The sequence below is a fragment of the Muntiacus reevesi genome, chromosome 3 (assembly GCF_963930625.1).
Source record: "Muntiacus reevesi chromosome 3, mMunRee1.1, whole genome shotgun sequence".
NCBI classification, from domain to species: domain Eukaryota; kingdom Metazoa; phylum Chordata; class Mammalia; order Artiodactyla; family Cervidae; genus Muntiacus; species Muntiacus reevesi.
Genome location: NC_089251.1, coordinates 199,589,348 through 199,616,118, shown reverse-complemented (window position 1 = coordinate 199,616,118; position 26,771 = coordinate 199,589,348). Strand labels below are relative to the sequence as shown.

Here is a 26,771-nt window from a genome sequence, read left to right as displayed (position 1 = left end):
AAGCCATGCCCAACAGTCCCCCCACTCCACTGTGATTCGGGGTTGGTGGAGAGGAGCGTCCCGGCATGGGGGTCTCCCTGGTGAGGCCAACGTGTGCCCGCCACCAGGATGTAAGGCAGGACCAGGAAAGACGCGCCCCTGGGTGGGGGGAGGGCTGGGAGTCAAAAATGAGGTTGTCACTTCTGGTCATCTGGACTATTCATTCTCAAAGAGAGTTCATTTTTTCCTTTTCCCTTAACACCTTAATTGAGCCTTATCTGAATATGTTGGCATGGTCTTCAACCATTCACTGCTTGTATGAATTACTTTATTCCTCCACTGATTATGAACATCTCTTCCCAAGTGTGATTCTTTGGCTAGATCATAAACTCCTTGAGGATGGAGACTACATCTTTTTATCTCTTCATAGTCCAGTAAAAGTTTGCTAGCTATAGGAATGGATGCTAGGTGATCCGGAGCGGCCCAATTCCCTCGGAGCACCTCATGCTCCACCTTTCCGCAAGACCACATTTTAAGACATTTCACCTGTGTCTTGATTTCAGTCAAGTGGAACATTCTGTTGACAGAGTGGGATTGCCCATGGCAATTTCCTCAGTGCAGCATGCAGGATCACTTCAAGTTTTCCGTTTTATCAGGCTCCCCTACCGCACCCGGCCCGCCCTCTAAAATTGCTTCCCCATGGCTTTTGTTAATGGTCCTGTGCCTTGATGCCAGAGAGAGAACCTTAATGGAAGAAAATAGAAGTGCAGAAGTTGTCTGTAAGTAAACTCCAAGAGTGCGTGTGTGTGTCTGGGGGAAATGGCACGGTGGGAGTTTGATGTGGGTGTCAAAATATCAGGCTAGTTCCTTTCTTTCTTTCATATTTATTTATTTGGCTGCACCTGGTCCTCACTGTGGCATGTGAGCTCTTAGTTGGGCATGTGGGATCTAGTTCCCTAACCAGGGATTGAACCCAGCACCCCTGCATTGAGAGTGCAGATTCTTAGCCACTGGGTCACTGGGGTAGTCCCGGGCAAGTTTCTTATACATCCACTGGGCCCCTAGCATGAAATAGAATCTTTTTAGCACCTCTGTTAAACACAAATTGTATAATCAAGTGGTATATTAATTGATTCAAGGAATGCAAGATTCTGTCTCCTCCACTAGTCTAAGAGCAAGTTAAAGGTGTGGTTTGATGTTTCATTTGTCTCCACCTTCCCAAGATTTCTTATTAAATATTTCCACTTAGTAGGTACTCAATAAATGTTGATGACCTATTGCTGAATGAGGAAGTCTTCTTCCTGGATTTCTCTTGTTCTGTGGCATTAGGACCATAGCAACAGCCACATCTCCATAGCAACAATGGAGGTAAAGAAGATGAATAATACAATAACTTGCAACTTCTAGGTCTCTGAAGAAGACTGTGACTGTTTGGAGTCACAGTAATGAAGACAGCAGATGAAAGAAGAATGATGGAAGGCAGAAATAGCAGGAAGCCTTAGGTCAGTGCTTAATCTGCAAACAGCCCACCCACCCCCATTATCTTTGTAAGTCAGGAACTCAGAATGTCAGGGACTTCACTTCCTCCCAAAGGTCCACGCCAGTAGTTGAACTCAATACAGCTTCTGAAATATTGGGAGCTACTATTAGAGTCACTCCAACCTTTTGTTGTCACTTTGTATGGGCAGGCATCTCGTAGGCAGTGTGTTGCTTGATCTCCCAACTGTCTTTTGCTCACTCTTGGTCTGAAGTCAGGATTTAAATAAAAGGGGTGGGTGGGGGTTGTACGAAACAGATGGCAGCCTTGCTGCTGTGATCTGCAGACATGGCATGCCTATGACAACTTCCTTTTTCCCGAGAGTTCCACTTTTGGGGAGTGCAGAGCTGAGAACTCGCTTATTGATCTTGAAACTGAAAGACTTGGTTCCCAGTCACTGCAATTGACAACGGCTTTCGCAGCTCATTACCCGCCAGATACGCGGCACAATTCATTAAAATTCTGTTTCATTGACTGCATTTGTAAATAGGCTTGGGGAACTTTATCACTTTTTGCCTCTTGCAGAGCTTTCCTTCAGTGAGTGCATTTTTCTTCTCCTTTCCCTGCTAGAAAAAGTCTGCAATAATTTGCCACAAGATGTGTTATCACTTAAATGCAAACGAAAATGAAATACTAACTGGGAATCACAGGTTCCTAGATTCCTGGCCCCTCCTGCTCTCTATTTGCTGCTATCTGCTTAGGTGGGTTACTTTAATAAATACATTGGCTTTGAGCTTCTGTGACATTAATTTTGCATAATGGTCAGATTTTTTTAGCGGGCCTCTGCCCTGTAATTGCTGTTGTTTGAAAACAAGCAGAGAGAGAGAGATGAAAGGTAATTTTTCTTTTGTTAACACCCAAGTGTTAAAGAAATGATTCTTTGGACAGTACCCATCTTCAGATGAGCCCAGAGCATCGGACAAAGGGCAGGAAAGCAGGTGAGTGCTTCGCCTTCAGGTGCGCTGTGAGGGGGTTGGCTCACCCTAGAGTAATGTCCTCCTGGAAAGGAAAACACGATGAACATTTGTGAACTAGATAGGTTCTGGTGCAATGACTCAGCTCTGCCATTGCAATGCAAAAGCAGCCATAGACAGCAGGTAAGTCTACCTGTTTCCATAAACCTTTATCTATGGACATTGAATGGAGAAATTCGTACAGTGTTCAAGGGCCGTAAAATTCTTCCTCTTACCCTCTCCCAACCGCTAAAAAATGTAAAACCATTCGTAGGTCATGGACTGAATAAACACAGGTGGCAGGTGGGGTTTAACCCACTGGCAGGTGTAGTTTGCTGACCCTTGCCCTAGATCAGTGGTTTTCCTTTTTTTTCCTCTTGCTCATGCTGCATGCTGCATGTGGGATTTTTGTTGCCAGACCAGGGATGGAACCCGTGCCCCCTGCAGTGGAAGCATGGGGTCTTAACTGCTGGACCTCCAGGGCAGTCCCAGCAGTGGTTTTTCAATTGTGGTGCCTAGATGGACTTGGGGACTTGTAAGATGGGCTGATGGGTCTTTATCCAAGTTGGAGAAGGTATAACACCATGGTCTGTAGTTGGAGTACGAATTTCTCCAGATATCATCTTGTGCTCTAATACTTCTAAGAAGATCATCCTCTGTCTGGGTCAGCCTGACCATACCATGGGGGCTGGTGGGTAGAGCTCTCTTGACAAGGACATTGTTGTGATAAAGAATAGCACTGTGGTATGAAAGGCCGTCTTTTATTTGCCCATTTTCATCAGAGGCAGAGCAGGTAGAATCCTGCTATTTTAGCATCTCCTGAGAATAGCAAATAAGGTTGACATCATTTTCACGTCGAGTTACGCGGGGTGTTCCCTGTCCCCTGGACAGAACATCAGCTGAGAACCACCCCATCCTGCAGCTCAGGACTGACATCTCCTACCTCTGTCAAAACCCAGTGAATCTTAGGATCAGTAGCTTGGATTGTCTAATTAAATGTCTCAGCAGCTGAGCCCGGCCCTCCCAGCTCTTAATAATGATGTGATCCTGACTCAACGTGTGAACAATGACAACAATAACTCCTTATCACCCTGGGATCTGCTAATGTTCCTGGAATTTAATATTTATTAACTCAGAGCCCTAAAGTGGGACTCTGGGAATGGAGGATGTATGTTAATATCCTAATCCCGGAAATGAAGACTCCAAAACTCAGAGTTTAAATTAGTTTGCTAAGCTCTCACAGTTGGAAAGTGACTGAGCCAATTTGTATATTCAGATTCATCAGAATTAAAAGTTTGTTTTTTTCTTCTAGGTCTCTCTAGGTTGGAAACTACCAACTTACTACATTTTCTAAAAAATAGGCACCAGGAAAAAAATAAACTGCTTGAGGTATGAATCTGCTTATGAAATCTCCATTTCCTCTGGGAGCACCCCAGTGAGGGTTCTGTGGGCCCCAAGAGCCAGGCCAGGAATTTCATCCCTACCCTGACTATAATGAGCTGCCTCCAGGGTTCTTAAAGTTATGCAGAGCTGCCGTGGAGGCAACTGGCCACTCATGCTGGGCTCTGATTGCTGCATTTCTTAAGCATGACTGAATCTGGAAAATAATTCAGTGTAGCTTCCATTTCTGTGACTTTTCTGCATGCTTTGAGGGGCTATAATTGCACAACACTATTGGAGGTCATTTTTCCTTTCTTGTAAAAGAGAAAACATGGCTTGTTTAAGGTATGACTACTGGAATTGTATTTGCTAAGGTTGAGATTCACTATTGGAATGAAAGATGGCCTTGCAATAGCTTTTTTCCTCTTGTACAGGCATCAGTAAAGCTGCGAGTCAGACCCTGCGAGGCAGTGGTAGATGGTGCATCTGGAGCTGACTGTCCCTCCCATATCTTTTGCATTCAGAGTCCATGTGGGAATTAGCTTTTCTCCCAATCTACCTCTTCTCCCTTAGCCTTATTGCCAAGAAGTCTAGACTTGGAGGCTGAGACTGATTGTCCAGGAAAGGGGGAACAGAAATGACAGTTTTCAGCTTGAGTGTCAAAGACTGTAAAATCTTGAGAGCCAAGCTTGCAAAAGAGGATAAAAGGATTTGATTGGGGTTTCCTGAATTGTGTTTTTACAGATGGTCCCTGATTGCTTTTTCCCCCCTTTCATAGTGATAGGATTCTTGCTTAGCACAGTACCAGCCAGAATAAGTCTACCTTACCCAGGCTCCCTTGCAGCTGGGAGAGGATGTCACAAAGTCACAAAGCTGGACCAGTGGGATGCAGGTAGAAGTGTGATGTGGCAGCTGCCGGGAAACTTCCTTAAAAACCTGGTCAGAGTGAACCCCATGCTGCCTCCTGGACCATGGTGGGTGAGGGCCCCTTTCCAAGGGTGGTGAGTGGTGCAGGAAGGAATCTGATCCTGAGGACCAGGGCAGAACTGCCTCACCAGCACGGAAGGCAGAACTTTGGACCCATGACCTTATCCTAAGAGTATGTTACATTACATGGCAAAATGGACTTGGCAGATGTAGTTAAGGTTACTAATCAGTTGACCTTAAGCTGAAGGGTATCCTCAACTAATCAGGTGGATCAAATCTAAGTTGTGTGTCCTGGTAAAGAGAAATCTTTCTCCAGCTGTCATGGGAAAGGGGAAATCAGAGATTTAAAGCAGGAGAAGATTCAACTTGTGGTTGTTGGCTTGAAGATGAAGGGGTCCACCTGTCAAGGAGACAGGACTTGAGTCATATGTCTGCAGTGAACCAAGTTCCTACAACAAGCTGGATGAACTTAGAAGTGAATTCTTTCCAGAGTCTCCAGGGAAGAGCTCAGCACTGCCAACACCTGGGTTTTAGCTGTAACAGGCTCTCAGCAGAGGACACAGCGGAGCCACGCTGTGCCTGGACTTCTGATGCATCAACGCTGGGAGGCAGAAACTTCTTGTCATTTAAAGCTGCTGCATTTGTGGTAAATGGTTATGTGGCAATAGAAAACGGATATACTAACCTTCATGTAAGTGGAAAAAAGTCTCAGTATTTGGACCTTTTATCAATTGCAGGCAAACCTGATCATGACTAATGCAAACACCAAGAGTTCAAAGTTGAAATGTTCACCCTGGAGACAGTGGTGGAGCAGCAAAGAATGTTCTCACATGAGGGGCTGAGCTGAGTGAAGGTGAGCACGTGGATCAAGCATCCTTTATGTGCCATTCTCTGGTGGGGAGGAGGCAGATGAACAGAGGCTTCCAGAGAGGTTTGGGTGAGCCCTAGAGTGGGTGGTTTGTCCTGATTCTTTAGGTAGAGCCTGGAAAGACCATGCATCTCTCAGAAAAACAAACAAACAAAAAACTGGGGTTTGCCACTTCTCACCTGCCACCAGAAGGCAAAGAAAAAATGCTTGCAGATGGGTGTGAGATGTCTCTCAGGTTCTCAGGGTCTTGGTCAAGCTGTCCCTAGAAGGTAGGGATCTCACGGGAGTGATGCTGGCCTTGAAGTCTCCGAGGAATGGCAGCTTCAGTGAGAGGGCTGAGTCAACAGAAAGGACCACGGACACCCAGCATCCTAGATGGTCCCGTGGAGGAAGCAGCTCCTTTCCTGGATCATCAGAACCCTAACCTTTCCTGGCAACCAAAAACCATTTATGGAAGTAGGAAGGAAAGATTTTTAAAGAGACAAGACATTCAGGAAGACTAATTACCCAAATACTTTCAATTGACAAGATCGAGCTTTTACAGGCATCCTGCAATCAATAAAGTTTCAAGAACAAGATAATAGGTTGATGAAGAATAGAAAATAATGGTGGTGAGCAATTTTTTCCTTTTTTTTAATGCATTACTCGTAGTTTATAGTTTTCTAGCCTGTGACATAAAGATTTATCCTCTCCACATTTTTTGGTTCTTTCCCCCCACCATTTTCACCCTTTATTGTCAAAGACTTTTCTTCTTATGAGAAACAAAATATAATTCTATGTCACCACTCTGCTGAGTGCTATTGAGTTAGTCTGTCTGTTTTCTTTTTTAAATTGTGCACTATATTGGCATACAAAATAGTCTTTGCAGTTTAATAACTCAGAATAAATATTCATTCTGAATTTTGGGTTGATTACATCTTTGTTTTTCTTTCTTTCTTTTTTACCACCACATTTGTATACACTCTTCAATAATACACTATTTAGTTTTACCTGCTTTTTACTCTGTGTTGACTGATTCCTGTAGTTTTCCATGGCCGCCTTTCATTTAACTGATGCTTCGATCCATCTGTTTGTATATGCCTGTGTTGGTTTTTATTGCTATATTGTATTCTGTTGAATAAATATGCCAACATTGATTGATTCATTCTATTGAAGAGGGCTAATTAGGTCACATCTAAGTTTTCTGCTTCTGGGAAAGCATTGTTGTGAACACTCGCAGTTTCCTGGTGCACATTAGCAAACCTTGCTCGAGGGTGGAACTCGGGCAGGGATTGCTGGGTCATGGTTTACATGCATGTCCGTCTTTGCCATATCATGCTGAAGGGCCTTCCAACAACGGGCAAGGATTTTCTCCTTTATGGGACTCACAGCACAGCTAGGGAGACAAGAGTAGACTCCAGGAATAAACTAGGGTCCATACTGGGTAATTAGAAGCTACAGGGTTCATTTGAGACATTAAAGAGAGAGCCCTATCACTCAGCCATAGAGAAGAATGAAATAATGCCATTTGCAGCAACATGCATGGACCTAGAGATTATCATACAAACCAAAATAAGTCAGAAAGAGAAAGACAAATACCAGGTGATATGAATTACATGTGGAGTCTAAAATAGGACACAAATGAACTTACCTATGAAGCAGAAATAGATTCAGAGACATAAAGAACAGATTTGTGATTGCCAAGAGGAATGGGGAGTGGGAGAGGGAAGGACTGGGAATTTGTGATTAGCAGATGCGAGCTACTATATGTAGGATGAATAAACAGTGAGGTCCTACTGTATGGCACAGGGATCTATAGTCAGTATCCTGTGTGATTAAACCATAACAGAAAAGAATAATATACAAACACTTACACACACACACACTTACACACACACACACACACACACACACATGAATCACTTTGTGTACCTGACACGAGCACAACATTGTAAATCAACTCTATTTTAATTAAAAATAAAGAGAGCCCTGCGAATGTCTCATGATATTTCTTCAGAAAGTTAGCCCATGGTGGGGAAGTCTTCCTTGGGGACAGGAAGTGATTACTTGACACAGTGGAAGAAAGCTGGAAATAGCACAAGGAAATTGAGGAGGAAGAGATGACAACTCTAAGGGTAGGAGATAATCCTCCTTTGGTGAAAATGGGTGGAGGGTACGGGCAGTATGAGCACGTTGCCTCATTCCCTTGGGCCCCTGGCCGTGTACTGGCTGCACCCAAGCACATCCAGGCCTTGTCCAGAGCTGCGGTTCCCTCTGTCTGCGGAGTCTGCTCGGCCTGGTCATCCTCTGGTGGCGCTCCCCTCTCACATCCTCTTCCCGATTCTCTGCATCACTGTGCTCTGTGGCTGGCCTGAGTAGGTCTGGGCAACCCATTTAAGGTTCCCTTACTTTGCCACTGATTTTAGTCCTCAGGATGTCTGGGGCATTCCTCCACTGAGGCCAGTGAGAGGCACAAAAGTCGGTGTATCCTCACATATGAGGATATACGCTTTACAGTGCGGTGAGCAATTATGCTAGAACAAAGGCATCATGTTTAGGCATCAGATAAGACTGCTGAGGAAGGGACATTTTATACAAGAGCCTCAGGATGAACAGGAGAGAGCCAGAGGAAGGGGTGGCAGGGGTGCGGTGGGGTGAGGACTCTTCTAGGCTTGTGGAGTAGCATGTGCAAACGCCCGGAGGTCAAACGGTTTGGCCAGTGTGACTGGAGCGTGTGCGTGAAGGGCGGTGACCTCATATGAGGCTGGAAGCAGGTGAGATGAGGCAGAGGGGCTCATGTAGAGACTCCGTCCTAAGTATAAGGTGGCAGTGCTGAGGGCTTGGGCAGAGAGCGAGGCATCCTGGTGGTGGCACAAGGGAGGCTGGGCAGGACAGCAGGGCTGTGGCTGCCAGGCTGCTGGGGTGGGCTGGATCGGAGACCCACCAGGCTGCAGTGGGTGGGCTGGATCGCAGACCCCGGCTCCCTGTCCTCCCGTCCGCTGCTGGGCTCAGTGTCCCTTCAGCACCCACTGGTCTCTTCCCTCCTCCTTTTCGTTTGTTAGCTTCTGTTTAATCTTTTGGATCTCACTGTTTCAGTGATCATCTTAAGTTCTTCCGGAGTCCCTGGACTTCTGGAGACATCACCTTGGCAGTCAGAGGGCCCCTGCCAGTTGGGAAATTCCCCACCACAGGGATGGAACACAGGGGTGTTTGGTATTTAAGTGTGTTTTATTGATAATGAAAAGTTTTGTTTCCCTTATTGTAAAATCTTGAACTCCTTCTTTCTGTCTTTTTTTGGTGGGGGGCCACACTTCATGACATTCGATGGCGTGCAGAATCTTAGCTACTGGACCAGGATGGAAGCCCTGCCTCCTGCAGTGGAAGCGCAGAGTCCTAAGCACTAAACCACCCAAGGAAGCCCCCTTCCTTCCATCTTTTATTTAAATGCATCTGTGCTCCTAACCCTAATCTTCATTCCCAGCATCCGATTAAATTTGGCCCGAGGACTCCTCTTTAGAAAACAAGCGGGACTTGGGACATCCCTGACGGTCCAGTTGTTAGGACTCTGCGCTCCCACTGCCGTGGGCAGGGTTTCCATCCCTGGTCTGGGAACTAAGATCCTGCATGTGGTGGGGTTCAGCCAAAATAAGTAAATGAAAACAAACACACAAACAGTCATATCTTAGAAGAAAAGAAAAGCAAGTAGACTTGGGTTCCCATCGTCCCTCAGTGGCCGCGGCAGAGTATGTATATCCAGACGAGTCTACATACTTGTCTCTGGCATTCCTGTCCCCCCACCTCCTAATGTGCCAACATCTCTGCTTTCAAGTGGAGGTAACCTCTGTAAGTTGACCCTAAAGTGAAGAAAGAAAAAAAAATGTCAAATTCTAGATTCTCTCTCCCCAGGGGTAAAAAGCAGAGACCTAGGCATCAGAATTCCTTCCCTGATTACTTACTGAGTCCATGGTGCCACGGGAAACCCAGTTTCTCCCAATCTCCCTGCTGATGGAGGGAAGGCGCAGACAGAAACAGGAGCCTGGTGGGCTGGATGTGGTAAGGAAGGCCAAGGAGGGAGTGGTCACCCCTTTTGGGGGTCGGGAGGACTTTCTAGAGGAGAGAGTGGCCTTTCAATAGGTCTCTAGTTGCAGTCCTTGGGAGCTTATCTAAGCTTGGAAAGCCTCCTTTTCTTAGCAGGAAGTAGAGGAGAACAGTGCTCTTGAAATTGTATGCAGTAAGTCCCCTGCATGCAAACAAGTTCTGTTCTGAGAGCGTGTTCACAAGTCCAATTGTGGCGCAGTAGGAAAGAGTTCACCTGCCAGGGCAGGAAAGGCAGGAGACTCGAGTTCGATCCCTGGGTTGGGAAGACTCCCCTGGAGAAGGAAATGGCAACCCACTCCAGTATTCTTGCCTGGGATATTCCATGCGCAGAGGAGCCTGGCGGGTCTATAGTTCATGGGGTTGCGAAGAGTCAGGCATGACTGAGAACACCTTAAGCTTTCTCCAACAAAATTAGCCTAGGTACCCAACTGGTACAACCAGCTATATATATAGTACTGTACCGTAATAGGTTTATAATACTTTTTACACAAATAATACATAAAAAACAAATCAAAACATAAAAACAAACATTTTTTAATTTACAGTACAGTATCTTGAAAAGTACAGAAGTCCAGTGCACCAGCTGGTGCTTCTCAGCAGTACAGGTACATCGCAGCTGTTTTTGTCCTTGCTTTCAGACATCCTGAGCTTGAAATAAAGGATTGTTCTCCTATACTCTGTAGAGTACTGTACAGCTGCTTGTAGAGGATGCGTGCGTGTGACAACGTATGTCAAACGTGGGCTAACTTAATGTGGCTGGACATGTGAATGCATGTTTGCATCTCTGAAAGTTTACAACTTGAAAAGTTTGTATGTAGGGGACTTACTATACAAGCCCATGTTCCTGTCCTTTGAAGTAAAAGGTTCTCGTCTCCCAGGCCTCCCTGGAGTCTGAAAAGCTGGCTCAGGAGTTAGTGGTTGGGCTTAATCTTTTGTGCTCCCTTATCCCTGGCAGCCGGTGCTCTGTGACAGCCCAGAGAGGCGGGGTGGGGAGGGAGGTTCGGCGGGGAGGCGATACATGTATGCCTAAGGCTGAGTCATGTTGATGTGTGGCAGAAACCATCACAATATGGTAAGGTGATTATCCTCCAATTAAAAATAAAAAAATTAAAACAAGAGCTAATTTTTAGGAATGGGAAGACGTAGGAAAAAAAGAATAGCTGCTGGGCTGGGAAACTGGGAACAGTTCAGACTATAAACCAGCCACGTGGCACAGTCACCAGACTCACAGTCCCTTGAAAATACAGATTAGACATGGCACACATTCCTAAGTAGTTATTACAGGTAGCAGACCCCCACCAGATGAAAATGCTGACCACAAGCATATAGGTCCCAGACTGATTGAAACCAAAAGGCCGATGATGCTTGAACATTTACCTTGATGCCAGCACATCTGAAAATTGTGCACAAGCTGATCACATACCCTGCAGCCCCCTCCCTCACGCTACCTTTAAAAACGGGGGAGTCTGGGTTTTTTGAGCTTGAGCTGCCTGTTCTCCTCACCTTGTACCTGCAATAACCCTGTAATCCTCACCCCACCCCTCGACCCCAGTCCCGGCAATCTGGTGTCTGTAGATCGGCCTTATTGTGCACAGGTGAGCGGACCCAAGACTGGTTTAGTAACACACTTGCCTGTCACTTCCACAAAAGTGGAAGCCAAATCAAATAATGTATGTGAAATGCTGTTGTAATTTTTCAGATATCAAAGTGTCATGCAGGTCAGTTGCAACTCTGGTCACTCTGCCCTTCTGCAGAAACTCCTGGCCTGTGGCTCCAGTCTGTCATTTCAGCTCCAAGCCTGCCAGGTCCTGGGCGAGTCCCCCGTTCATACAGATGGTCCTTCCAGGACAACCGTCACTCCCTCAGCTCCTGTAATTCTTTTCCCCGCTCCACCTCAGGCCTCCCCCAACCGCCACCAACTGATTACATAATAGAACTCACCAGAAACCCAGAGTTTTGCTAATTCCAGCCTCCTGCTGTCTGATCATGACTTTCCCCTGCTTGGTTGTTTAAGAATTCCCTCTACGCTGCTTCTTTAGTCTAATCAGGCCCTCTGGGGCCTGAGCATCTCACCCTCTGCCGATTTACCTGCTTGTTTCTTAAAGAGATTAGATTCTCAGGCACATCTTTTTGATACTTCCTTGGCCAAACTCTCCCTTCCATGAAAGTGGCTACTGGTTTTCACCCCACCTGCTAAAACATGGCAACATTGACATTACCAAAAGTTTTTGACTATTGATCCCAGAGACCTCACCAAGTTTCTCAGAACCATGTACACTCCCCAAAACAACCCTCTACCCTGGCCAATTTGAGGAGAGCATCTTGCATCTTCACAGACAAAAGCGAATTCATCAGACTTTTCCACCATCTCACGTCCACACCTGCTCACAGCATTCTTTCTCCCTGTCTTCTTGTTTCAAAAGCACATTATTTTTTAATTTATTTTATGGAAGTACAGTTGATTTATTATGTTGGGTTAATTTCTGCTGTAGAGAAAACTGATTCAGTTAAACATATATATGTAATGCATTCTTTTTTAGTGTATTCTTTTCCAGTATGGTTTATCACAGGATATTGAATATATTTTCCTGTACTCTACAGAGGACCTTGTTGTGCATCCACTCTCTATATAAAAGTTTGCACCTGCTAATTCCATTCTCCCATTCTATCCTTCATTTGTTATTTTTTTAAAAAATGCACTCTCATGGTACCACATTCCTTTCCTTCAGGGCACTCAATCTGTCTGTAATTACTCATTCAATTGTGTGGCTCTCTCTTGGAAGCCTCCCTCCTATTGGACCTTGAGTGGTCAGCCAGGTCACTTTTGGCCCAGCATTTTATTCACTGGATCTCCTGGCACAGGAAACCTTGGTGAGTGTTTGGCTGACAGGCACATACCGCCCAGCTTCACCCCACTCACTCCACACACTCCATCTAGTCAACAGGGCACCCGGGGCTGACAGGGGCTGAGACATCCTGAAGGAAAAAAACATGAATGTGCTATTTACAGGGTGGAGACAAAAGACTACATCTGCACTAATTTCTAAAGAGCTGGGTTGTTCGTTTTGTTTTGAAATTATCTGCTGAGAGAATTGAGTAGCACACACCCTAAGGGGCAGTGATTATCTGCTAATTAACTTTGTTGATTAACGGCAAATGAGCGTGGGGTTGCAGTTAAAAACTTGTGAGCCCACATTCACTTGCTTTTGGGTAGTCAGCTCTGCTTTCAGGGAGATTCTCCTGATTTAAAGCCTGCCTTTGGTGACACGCTGTAGCTTGCAGGGCCACACTGGGAGATGATGTCCCTTCTTCACAATGGTCCTGCTTACAGATTTTGTACTTCGGGGAATAACAGCCACGCATCCCTCCCTCTGTCACCAGCATTACTTACCTTTCTATCCCCTCCCTTGCTTCCAGTGACACAGGCTGAGGCCTCGGGCCCTTTGCTGCAGTGCTCACACCTGGACAAACATAGAGCAGCAAAATGCAAATAAATTATAAGGGACTAAAAATACCTGCTTGCATGTGCAGTTGTAGCAGATTATGGACATAAGTAATTATGGACAAAAAAAGACTAAAAAGACCAATGACCACTTCTGAGGAGCCAGGAGGAAAAGCAGGGGTTTGGGAGGAAAAGCTGGGTACTGGGCATGCCGCCTGCATACAGCACCACCTAAGCGTTGAGCGACCATCTAAGCCATCTCTCCAGCCCAACCCCTGAACATGACCTACCCTCAGTCTCTATGGGGCCCAAGCTCGCCTCCCCTTGGGGAGCGAGTGAGCAAGGGAACCTGCTACTTGTTCTCACTGCCTCCTACCCTGCTGTAGCAGGGACCTCACAACGCCCTCCCTGAACTCCTTCTGAGCTCTGATCGGTTTTCACTGATAAAGGAAGCCAAGGACACTGGTCAGTAACACCAACTCTGGTTGAATGATCTCTGCTTATTTTTGTGAAAGTCAGAGGTATTAAGAAATTTGAGCTAAAACTTGGAGACATGTCAAAACGATGACAGCTTATCTTTTCAGCATCATGCTGGAGAGAAGCGCTTCCCAGAGTATGGGCTGGGGAATCCCTGGGGATCCTGAAACCGATACAGGGTGTCTGTGAGCTCAAAACGACTTTTGTGATGACAAGAAGATATTATTTGCATTTTCCACTGGATTGACATTTGCAACTGGGACAAAACCAACAGTGGGTGAAACTGCTTGTATACTAGCACAAATCTTAGCCCTAGCCATTGCATACTTCTTGCCATATACGCATAGTAAAAATAAAAAATTGTTTCACTGACAAAAGCAGTGGTGATACTAATGAATTTTTTGTTATAGCATAATGAAGTGTGCCAGCATTTAGAAGATCTGTAGAATTCACTGAGTTAACATTTTCTAAATGACCAATCGTGATTTCTCATGCATGGGTAAAATATCCATTGAAAATATAAGGCAGACCAAAGGACCTTACTGTAACAATATAAAAAGTTTTCAATGTGATTTCAGAACAAAAGTGACTCATACTATTCATTGCCATTTGCAAGGAGAAACGACCATTTGTTTCATTTTAATAAAGTGTCAAAGAAAATGATCCAGAATGATCCAGAAGGGTTATTAAAATATTCCTCCTCCCTGTTCTGACAGCATATCTGGGTGAGGTTGGATTCCTTTGGCTGCTCAACCAAAATGACACGCTATAACAGATAGAATGTAGAAGCAGATATGAGAATCCAGCTGTGTTCTGTTAAGCCAGACTTCAAAGAAAATATACCAAGATGTAAAATATACCCACTTTTCTTACTTAAAAATATTTTTTGTTGAAAAATATAGTTGTTTTCTACAAAGATATGTTATTTAAAATTTACATTAATCTACAGTGGGTTTATTGGTTTCCCAGGTGGTTCAGTGGTAAAGAATCTCCCTGCCAATTCAGGAGACATAGGAGACATGGGTTTACTTCTTGGGTCGGGAAGGTCCCCTGGAGGAGGAAATGGCACCCACTCCAGTATTCTTGCCTGAGAAATCCCGTGGAGAGAGAAACCTGGTGGGCTACAGTCCATGGGGTCACAAAGAGTCAGACATGATTTAGCGACTGAGCATGCACACATAATGGGCTTATTATTGTTATTATTTTAAAATAGTATTTTAAAAACCCTTAATTTTAATTTTTATTGCATCAAGTATTACTAGATATAACTCACATCCACAAAGCTCTTTGGGGTGCCCTAATACTGAATTCTCCAATGATCAGTTTTGTATAAGTTTGATGTGTGTTCATACTTGACATGAAAATTATGTTTCTTAAACACATGATGAGAATTTCATTTTGATAAGGGACAAGTGCAAAAATGTTGGTAGAACTGTCCACCTCTCCTCACCTCATGGTTATGCACACTGGGAAGGACCAGCCCAGAGTCCCCTCTGGATGCCGGGCCCGCCTCTCTAGCTGGACCCTTATCTGCCTCCCAGACTGAGATGTCTCACCTGGACGCAGGGTTCCAAAATCCATCACACAGAGCTGTGACACGTTAAAGTGACTAGCTCTTGTCCAGCTAAGGCTCAGCAATCTGGGTGTGCTAGTCAATATGGTCTGCTTCAAAAGAGTAACTCAGGCTTAAACAAAAATTACTTTTCTCACTGTTCTGAAGACTAGAAATCCAACATCAAAGTGCTGCCATTTGGTTTTCTGTGAGGACCATCAAATTCAGACTTAAATCAAAGAAAGTAGGGGAAACGACTAGACCATTCAGATATGACCTAAATCAAATCCCTTATGATTACACAGGGGAAGTGAGAATAGATTTAAGGGATAAATTCTGATAGAGTGCCTGAAGAACTATGGATGAGGTTTGTGACATTGTACAGGAGGCAGGGATCAAGGTCATCCTCAAGAGAAAGAAATGCAAAAAAAAAAAAAAAAAAAAAAAAAAAGGCTGTCTGAGGAGGCCTTACAAATAGCTATGAAAAGAAGAGAAGCAAAAAGCAAAGGAGAAAAAGAAAGATGTACCCATTTGAATACAGAGTTCCAAAGAATAGCAGGAAGATATAAGTAAGCCTTCCTCTGCGGTCAGTGCAAAGAAATAGAGGAAAACAACAGAATGGGAAAGACTAGAGATCTCTTCAAGAAAATTAGAGACACCAAGGGAACATTTCATGCAAAGATGGGCTCAATAAAGGACAGAAGTGGTATGGACCTAACAGAAGCAGGAGATATTAAGTAGAGGTGGCAACAATACACAGAAGAACTGTACAAAAAAGATCTTCATGACTCAGATAACCACGATGGTGTAATCACCAACCTAGAGTCAGACATCCTGGAATGCAAAGTGAAATGGGCCTTAGGAAATATCACTATGGACAAAGCTAATGGGGGTGATGGAATTCCAGTTGAGCTATTTCAAATCCTGAAAGATGATGCTGTGAAAGTGCTTCACTCAATATGCCAACAAATTTGGGAAACTCAGCAGTGGCCAAAGGACTGGAAAAGGTCAGTTTTCATTCCAATCCCAGAGAAAGGCAATGTCAAAGAATGCTCAAACTACCACACAACTGCACTCATCTCACATGCTAGTTAAGTAATACTCAAAATTCTCCAAGCCAGGCTTCAGCAATATGTGAACTGTGAACTTCCATATGTTCAAGCTGGTTTTAGAAAAGGCAGAGGAACCAGAGATCAAATTGCCAACATCCACTGGATCATCAAAAAAGCAACAGAGTTCCAGAAAAACATCTATTTCTGCTTTATTGACTATGCCAAATCCTTTCACTGTATGGATCACGACAAACTGGAAAATTCTGAAAGAGATGGGAATACCAGACCACCTGACCTGCCTCTTGAGAAATCTGTATGCAGGTCAAGAAGCAACAGTCAGAACTGGACATGGAACAGCAGACTGTTTCCAAATTGGAAAAGGAGTACATCAAGGCTGCAGATTGTCACCCTGCTTATTTAACTTATATGTAGAGTGCTCATGAGAAACACTGGGCTGGATGCTGGAATCAAGATTGCCAGGAGAAATATGAATAACCTCAGATATGCAGATGACACCACCCTTATGGCAGAAAGTGAAGAGGAACTAAAGAGCCTCTTGATGAAAGTGAAAGAGGAGAGTGAAAAAGTTGGCTTAAAGCTTAACATTCAGAAAAATAATATTATGGCATCCAGTCCCATCACTTTTTGGCAAATAGATGGGGAAACAGTGGAAACAGTGACAGACTTTATTTATGGGGGCTCCAAAATCACTGCAGATGGTGACTGCAGCCATGAGATAAAAAGACACTTACTCCTTGGAAGAAAAGTTATGACCAACCTAGACAGCATATTAAAAAACAGAGACATTACTTTTCCAACTAAGGTCCATCTAGTCAAGGCTATGGTTTTTCCAGTGGTCATGTATGGATGTGAGAGTTGGACCAAAAAGAAAGCTGAGTGCAGAAGAATTGATGCTTTTGAAATGTGGTGTTGGAGAAGACTCTCGAGAGTCCCTTGGACTGCAAAGAGATCCAACCAGTCTATCCTAAAGGAGATCAGTCCTTGGTGTTCATTGGAAGGACTGATGCTGAAGCTGAAACTCCAGTACTTTGGTCACCTGATGCGAAGAGCTGACTCCTTTGAAAACACCCTGATGCTGGGAAAGATGAAAGGTGGGAGGAGAAGGGGACGACAGAGGATGAGATGGTTGGATGGCATCACGGACTCAATGGACATGAGTTTGAGTAAGTTCTGGGAGTTGGTGATGGACATGGAGGCCTGGCGTGCTGCAGTCCATGGGGTCACACAGAGTCGGACGTGACTGAGCGGCTGACTGATCTGACTGACTGAACTGAGGACCGTCGTGGAAGCACTGGCTCCTGGCTTCTCTCCTTGGTTTGCAGGCGGCATCATGTCATCTTTCTTCTGTGCATGTGAGCCCTTGCTGGCTCTTTGTATCCATATTTCCTCTTCTTAGAGGGACATCAGTGATAGCAGATTAGGGCCCACTCTGAAGACCTTGTTATAACTTAATCACCTTTATAAAGGCCTTGTCTCCAAATGCCATCACATTTTGAGGTCCTGAGGGTCAGGGCTTCAACATATGAACTTGAGGGGACAGAGCTCAGCCTGGGGACTCCCTGGTGGCTCAGTGGTAAAGAACCCATGTGCAATGCAGGAGACGTGACTTTGGTCCCCAAGTCGGGAAAATCCCCTGGAAAAGGAAATGGCAACCCAGTATTCTTGCCTGGGAGAGCCCATGGACAGAAGTACCTGGAAGGTTCACGTGGTGACAAAAGAGTGGGACCCAACTTAGCAACGAAAGAAGAACTCAGCCTGCAACACTGGGTCAGCTGTCTGCTACCTCTTGGGTGTAGCACAAACCTAGACCAGCTCAATGGCACTCAACAATAGATAGCTATTTAGCTCACTGGTTGGGCTTGCTCTTGCAGCAGGGGTCCCCTGCAGGCTGGCCAGGTGACCCTGACTTGCTCACCCAGATTCCCAGGGGCTGGCTGGCTCTTGGCCTATCCAGAATTGCCTTGGCTGGGACCATTCAGATGGCCAGGCTCCACATTCCGCTTGTCTTCTCTCTGAGCAGACTACCCCAACCACGTCCTTCTCAAGGTGATGGGAAATGGCAAAGCAGACCAAGTTCAGAGTGAAGACACCTTGAAGGCCTCTGCTTCTGTCATGTACCCCTACATTGCACTGTTTTAAGATAGATGCTAGACTGAATATTTGAGTCTCCCCAAATTTTTCTCTTGAGACATAATGCCAAATGCAATGGTCTTAAGAGGTGGGCACTTTGGGAGGTGATTAAATGAGGGTGAAGTCCTCATGAATTTGATTTGTATCTTTATAAAGAGACCCCAGAAAGCTCCCTTACTCCGTCTGCTCTGTGAGGAAAGAAGGATAAGATTGTGGTCTGTGAATCAAGAAGTAGGCTCTTTGCTGTCATAGAACCTGCCAGTTTCTTGACTTCCCTTCCTTAAGAACTGTGAGAAATGAACTTTTATTGTTTATAATCATTCTATTACAGCATCCCAAGCAGAGTAAGACGTCAGTAATGTGGTCAAGCGCTGAATTGGGGCAGGAGGGTACCACAAGTTCACAGCAAAGGGTGGGAATGGGGGCGGGAGGTTAAAACCTGGAGCCACTAATGAAGTCAGGCTCACAGACTCCTAGCTTTGAGCTGTCATTGTTCTTCTAGTTAAGCCCTTCTTGGGTCTAGTTGACTTTTCATTTGGTTCCATCTTATAAAATGAGGAAATAGACATGTGTTCATCATGTATCAACTATTCTAGTCATTTTATCATGCTGTCTCATTTAATTTCTCCAACAACCCTAAGAAGTAGGCACTACTGTTATTTTTTAAATTTGTTTTGTTGAAGCATAGTTGATTTATAATGTTGTGTTAATTTCTGCTATATAGTAAAATGACTTACATATATGTATACACACACTCTTTTTCATATCCCTTTTCATTATGGTTTATCACCAGATATTGAATAGAGTTCCCTGTGCTATATAGTAGGCCCTTGTTGTTTATCCGTTCTCCACAATAGTTTACATTTGCTTATCCCAGACTCCCAAACCGTCTCACCTCATCTTCCCCTTTGGTTACCACAAGTCTGCTCTCTATGTCTGTGAGTCTCTCTTGTAGATAAGTTCATTTGTATCATTTTTTAAAGATTCTACATAAAAGTGGTATAATGAGATATTTGCCTTTCTCTGTCTGACTTAACTTCACTTAGTATGATGTTGCCAATGGCATTATTTCATTTCTTTAGAGCTGAGTAGTATTCACCACATCAAGAAATAGGCATTATTATCCACATTTAACAGATGAGGAAACAGGCTGAGAAAAAGTCAAATAACTCATCCAAAATGACTCTGTAGGAAAAAATTTTTATGTAGATCCTGAGAGCTTTCTCCCTCACCAGTACTGTTTAAACCTTTCCATCTGAATTATTCTATGAGTGGAGGAAAGTGAATTCGCACCCCTATGGAGCCTGAGGGCTACTGCCCAAATTGCCTATAGGAGTCTGAAAATTCTTCAAAGTTCTACATTTTCTCTTAAAAATTAATATCTATTTGGCATCCTACTTCATCACATATCCTTTTAGCTGTGAAGACTGCTGACATCGTTAAGCAGAATAGATGCTCCTGTAAGAAACGCGTGTTTACTGAGTGTGCTGCAGACCCCGGCCTGCAGCTGTGCCCTTGGGAGCTTGCCCAGCCCAGTTTGTGAGGCATGGCCTTGCACCAGGCAGCTTTCCCGGAACGGTAAACTGAATGGCAGGCCTTGTTTGGCTGTTAGTATGTACCATGGCAAATGGATGTGACAGACTTTTGGCATCTCCTGTCACTTTTTCTTGACAATGTCAGACACTTCAGTGCTCTTACATTTAATTTGTCAGTGGTGTTTCCTTACAGAAGCAAGAGCAGCCTTGCAAGAAAAGGGTGGCATGGATCCTGGGCTTTTGGGGTCTGCTGCTCACACGCTCCTTTAGAACTGACCCATTTTCTTTCAGTGCTCTATTAGGTATCGACATCAAAGCTGGCTTGAAGGGTGCATTAGAGATGAAAGATCCAGTTCAACATCCCCTTAGGACACAATATTTCTATGCCTTCAAGAGGCTCAGAGTTTCTTTTTAACAACATTCAAGATCACCTTGTGACCTCAAGGTAGACTTGGGTACCTCATGGAGGATTTTTACAGTTTTGACCAAGGCAGCGTGTAAATGAGTGTCTGGTTAGAACCTTGCATCTCTGGTTAGAATCTTGAGTCTCTGGTTAAAACCTTGAGTATCTGTCAGCCCTGGAGGAATGGATAAAGAAGGCGGGGGTACATATATGTTAATACAGTGGAATACTACTCAGCCACAAAGCAGAACAGAATTGTGCCATCTGCAGAGATGTGGATGGGCCTAGAGACTGTGATAGAGACAGAAGTCAGAAAGAGAAAAACAAAAATCATGAGTTAACACATATATGTGGAATCTAGAAAAATGGTACATATGAACTTATTTACAAAGCAGAAATAGAGACACAGACATGGAGAACAAATGTATGGATACCAAAGAGAGAGAGGCAGAAGGTGGGATGAACTGGGGGATTGGGGTTGACGTACATGCACTGCTCTGTATAAAACAGCTGACCCCTGAGGACTTACCGTAGAGCGTGAGGACCTCTGTTCAGAGCTGTGTGGTGACAGAAGGGGTGTGTGTACACTTGCAGCTGATTCATTTTCTGGACAGCAGAAACGAATACAGCATTGTAAAGCAAATACACTCCAATTAAAAAACCCCTGACTCTCTGGCTAGAACCTTGAGTATCCGGTTAGATGGTTGTGATAGGAGTATGGGCTTTTTAAGTCTTTCAGAAGCATCGGGTCATTGTCACGCACCTGTGACCCACATTGTATGCATTGGAATCAGCTCAAAATTTGCTGTCTGTGGTAAACGACTCCGTGTTTTGCTTTGCATTCTCTTGACCTCACCTCTGAGTTCAGTCGTGACTGGAGCGGACGGTTCTGCTCAGGCTTTGGTTCTCTTTCTGCTGATGGTGTCTGGCCTTGAGGATGTGCCGCTTGACTTGGCCTTCTGCCCTAGGGCCCTTTCAGTCATGCACGGGGTGTGTGCAGATGTGCAGAGGAGTTAAAACTTTCAGGGACAATCCTTTACTACCCAGAAAAGGACGTGACCGGACCGAGGCTCCTGTCTCGTCTTTCTGGCAGATAATCCTGAGCGGCACTGTGTATACTGCTGAGGGGTCCTTTGGACTAGGAGCTCCCGTTGCCCATAGCAGTGACCTTGACAACGCCTTCTTTGTTTGGCTTTTCATCCTTCTCTGTCTCAGTCGCCACAGACCTTGTTTCCCTGGATTCCCCGCAGCACAGATGGCCTGCACCCAAGCCTCTGCTCTCCAGGGAGCTGACGCTAAGACACTGTCCTCTCTAGTTGGGTTCCTCTGGGCAAGGTGCTTTGCTGTTTTGGTTTTTCTCAGTTGCCTCAACCCTTTGAGGACTGAAGTCCCTTCCAGCTTTGAAAGTCTATAATTCTCTTTGAATGTCTCTTTTCTCCTGGAGACTCTTTCTCTTTCCAATTCATTCATCAGCCATACTTTTGACATCCAGATTTGTTGGCTCTTCAGTTTCAGATGAGCCATTTCATACTCCTGGGTGTTCTGAAAGGATTCCAAGCATGGCCTCCTTGGAGACCTTTTCTTTTTCTTGGTGTAGGACTCTAATGGCATCCCATTTTAGAAACAAAATGCAGGTATTCTTTGCATTCTGGGCTTTAGCGCCAAGACACTGAGCCTCATTGTGAAGTTTATAGTCAGTTATTTCTCAGCTGACAATTGTTCTTCCTTTACAAAAAATATCTGCCTCTTCATCATTTGATTTGACTAATGAAAGGCTGCCCATCTAGAAAAGGTTACTTGCTGCCTGACATGGAGACTTTGGTCTCACTGATTGCACCAGATCTCTCAGGATGGGAAGTGGTCCAGAGTGATAGGCAACTTCGTGCTTCTGTCCGCTGCTACCTGGCTCCAATCATGTCCTTGAAGATCCTTCACTGTGAGCTTGTGCCTGTGTGTGTGACAGGGGCAGAACTAGGGGATTGCAAAGTGCTGGGGATAGACTCACCCCATTTCTGATTTTTAATAAGCATTTCCTGTGTTGTAGGAATTCACTCTACTTCCTGAATGTGAATTCTTACATTGAACCCCCACCTAAGTTCCAGCCTACAGCAACTGGGACCTCTTAGCAACTGTGTTTGATGAGGCACATGACGTGTGCCTTATGAGTATTGTCACAATAACTCTGCAGATAGATATTATTGTCTTCATTTTGATTAGTGAGGAAACAGCTAATTCAATAGACTCGAGTCCTCTAGTTCTTTTTAAAAAATTTTTTTTAAATTTGAAAGGTAGATGATTTATAATGTGTTAATTTCTCCTATACAACAAGGAGAAGGAAATGGCAACCCACTCCAGTATTCTTGCCTGGAAAAATCCCATGGACAGAGGAGCCTGGCAGGGTATAATCCACGGGGTTGCAAGAATCAGACACAACTTAGCGACTAAACCACTCACCCACCATACAACAAAGTGATTCAATTATAAATATGTTATATTATGTTATTTTTCAGATTCTTTTCCATTTTGGGCTATTTCAAGATATCGAGTGTAGTTCCCTGAGCTATACAGTAGGACCTTGTGGTTTATCCGTTTTGAACATAGTGGTGTGTATCCATGGTAGACCTGTGTGTCCTAGTTTATCGCTCCCCCTACTTACTCATAGTAGCTGCTTAATAAATATTTGCTGAAGAAACCAGTGAGCAGCTGTGACTCAGGAGTTATGAGTTTACCCTAGGTGGCAGAGCTGGCTGGGATAAACCCACACACATCTGGCTGACTCCTATGCCTGCCCTTACCCCCAGGGCATCCGTTTCACTCCATCAAGTATCTATACTCTCCAGACATTTTGCCATTGCTATCTGTGTACCCAACTCATTTCTGAATCAGTATCTTGGTTCTCCTTTCTCTACCAGTCTACAATATCTCTCTCCTTCCCATTTATCCAGTTTCTTGCTTTCCTTCAAAGTCATATGTTGGTTAAACACACACAGTAGCTGAGACTGTTTTGCACATATAATTTCACAACAATTCCTTCAGCTCAAGTTATTAAAGACTCTCTGTAAATATGACACTTTAGAGCTGCCTGGGTGGGAAGGCAGGGTTCAAGCTGGCTCAATGGAATGCTGGTTAATAGCTAAAGGGCTCAGAGGTGAGAGAGCTGCTATCAGTCTAATATCTTATTCTTGTCTTAGGAAGCTGACCTCCACACAACTAATTTTTTTCACTTGTGAGAGAAGGGGACTGGCTGCCATGATTTCAGCTCTCTTGCACTCTAAATCACTTGATTTTGTGACGCCAAGGTGAGCAAAATGAATGTGATAGCAGCGTCCATTTATAGAATAAATTTTGCCCTGAAGATGTTTCCGCTTCGGTCCTGCCCGATGATGTTCATTCACAGTTTCTGTGTCAGGAAGGCAGGGCTGTGCTGACCTTGAGATCTGTACCTTTCTGTCCCCTTCTGGGCATGATATTATCTCTTCTCTGTACTGTTAGACCTCATGATATCTGTCTTCAAGCGGGGTGAAAATAACAGCTTCACCCCTGCCCGGTCCAATGGGGGTGGGATGTGGGGGAGGCGTCCAGGGGCAGGTACAATTCCAGCCCTGCATCCCCACTGCATACCCAGCAGTGGGTCAGATACCCTGGGAGGCAATGCTTGACCACAGTCCCATGCATGGTCTCCCAGCATTCTTTCCACTGCAGAAATTTGTTACCACTTCCTTATAAATGGAAAGGAACTGAAAGTCTGCTGTCCACTGCCATATTAAGTGTCCCCAGGTACTTTAGGTAACGGAGTACTGAGCTACTGCTCACGTTTTCAAGTCCAAGAATTGCAGTCCACAACAATAACATCCTCCCAACATGTGATCAGCCATCACCAGGTTGCCCCCCCCCCCCCCCCCCGGGACATTCTAATAAGCGGTAATTCCCTCCCAAATGAAACATTGTCATACTACAGTTGCCTTTTAATTAAACTATCATTGTCTCTAGAATTTAATGATCCTAATCTTCCAGAAAAGGAGGAAAAGACAAGGTTTTACCAGGTGGTGTTCCTGGGTTTACACAGACCTGCTGATTTAAATGAGTTCAGTTTCTTCGAGTAAGTAAAAGGTGCCAATGGATGTGGATCCTATTCCATGGATGTCTTAGGCTTGTTTTCTCACTTGTGTGAAAAGTTAAAAGTGGTGGGCACATGCACAGGCTCTGGGACCAGTCTGCCTGGTCCTAACATTATGTCTGCCACTTACTTGCTACGTGATGTGGGCAAAGTAGTAAACAGCTTTGTGTCTTAGCTTTCCTCATCTGAAAAACGGCAGTACTCCTGGTGCCTAATTTGGGAAGCTGTTGAGAGAACCATGTTAATTAAAGCTTCAAATGCTTAGAACAGTTCCTGGCATATAGTGCTATGTAAGTGCTAAATAAACTTACCTCGGTTTTCGTCATCATATCATCATCATCATTAGGATCCCAGTTCCAGACTGCCTGTATCAGGACTGGTCAAAGACCAAACACAAGTAAGCATCTTTATTACTATGGTTACTCTTAAGGCCTTTATATGGTTACTGTTTTGTTTTAATGGAAAGAATTCTATGCAAAGTATAGCCCTGACTTAAAAAAATTATTTAATTTTAATTGAAGGATAATTACAATGTTATGTTGGTTTCTGCCACATATCAACATGGATCAGCCACAGGTTACATATATCCCCTCCATCTTGAGCCTCCCTTCCCACTCCCTCCCCATCCCACCACTCTAGGTTGTTACAGAGTTCTGGTTTGAGTTCCCTGAGTCATGCAGCGAATTCCCACTGGCTATCACTCCATTCATCCCATTCTCCTCTTCCTACCCCCTTCCCCTCTGTCTATGAGTTCTGTTCTTTATATCTGTGTCTCCACTGTTACCCTGCAAATAGGATCATTGGTACCATCTTTCTAGATTCCGTATATATGCATTAATATATGATATTTGTTTTTCTCTTTCTGATTTACTTCACTCTGTGGTGGCTCAGATGATTAACAATCTGCTGTAATGTAGGAGACCCAGGTTTGATACCTGGGTTGGGAAGATCCCCTGGAGAAGGAACTGGCAACCCATTCCAATATTCTGCCTGGAGAATTCCACAGACAGAGTAGCCTGGTGGGCTATAGTTCATGGGTTTGCAAACAGTCAGATACAACTGAGCGACTAACACTTTCTCTCACTCTGTATAATAGGCTCTAGGTTCATACACCTCATTAGCACTGATCCAAATCCTTTTTTTGACTGAATAATATTCTGGTCCCATCACTTCATGGCAAACAGAAAGGAAGTAAGGAAAAGTCGCTCAGTCATGACCGACTATTTGCGACTCCATGGACTGTAGCCTACCAGGTTCCTCCGGCCATGGGATTTTCCAGGCAAGAGTACTGGAGTGGGTTGCCATTTCCTTGGGGAAAAAATGGAAACAGTGACAGATTTTATTTTCTTGGACTCCACAATCACTGAGGATGGTGACTGGAGCCATTAAATTGAAAGATGCTTCCTCCTTGGAAGAAAAACTATGAAAAACCGACACAGCATATTAAATAGCAGAGCCACAATTTTTCCAACAAAGGTCTGAATAGTCAAAGCTATGGTTTTTCCAGTAGTCATGTATGGATGGGAGAGTTGGACCATAAAGAAGTCTGAGCACCAAAGAACTGATGCTTTTGAACTGTGGTGTTGAAGAAGACCCTTGAGAGACCCTTGGACAGCAAGCAGATCCAACCAGTCAGTCCTAAAGGAAATCAACCCTGAATATTCATTGGAAGGACTGTTGCTGAAACTCCAACACTTTGGCCACCTGATGCCAAGAGCTGACTCATTGGAAAGGACCCTCATCAAAAGATTGAGGGCAAGAAGAGAAGGGGGTGACAGAGGATAAGATGGTTGGATGGCATCATCAACTGGATGGACATGAGTTTGAGCAAATGCTGGGATAGCGAAGGACAGGGAAACCTGGCATACTGCAGTCCATGGGGTCACAGAGTCATACATGATTGAGTGACTGAACAACGACAATAATACATTGCGTATGCGTGCCACACTTTCTTTATCCATTCATCTGTCGGTGGGCATCTAGGCTGCTTCCATGTCCTAGCTATTGTAAAGAGTGCTGCAATTAACATTGCAGTGCATGTGTCTTTTTCAATTATGGTTTTCTCAGGGCATATGCCCAGTATTGAAATTGTTGGGTCATATGATAATTTTATTCCTAGTTTTTTAAAGACTCTCCATACTGACTTCCATAGTGACTGTATCAATTTACATTTACACCAAAAGTGCAAGAGGATTCCCTTTTCTCACCCTCTACAACATTTATTGTTTGCATATTTTTTGATGATGGTCATTCTGTCCAGTGTGAGGTGATATCTCATTGTAGTTTTGATTTGCATTTCTCTAATAATGAGCTATGTTGAG

At 44.4% G+C, this 26,771-nt stretch overlaps 1 long non-coding RNA gene across 3 annotated transcripts in view; it reads left to right on the top strand.

Annotated features, from left to right (window-relative positions):
- LOC136163383 (uncharacterized) overlaps window positions 1–26,771 on the top strand; it is a 67,057-nt gene that overhangs the window by 24,484 nt on the left and 15,802 nt on the right. Inside the window, exons 4-5 of one of the 3 annotated variants that reach the window (XR_010662234.1) lie at window positions 3,782–3,858; window positions 5,514–6,641. The exons of 1 other annotated variant lie outside the window; for it this stretch is intronic. This is a non-coding gene — a long non-coding RNA (uncharacterized lncRNA). Of the gene's footprint in view, window positions 1–1,386; window positions 1,769–3,781; window positions 3,859–5,513; window positions 6,642–26,771 lie in introns of those variants that run through there. One more of the 3 variants, XR_010662235.1, reaches the window with a different exon arrangement.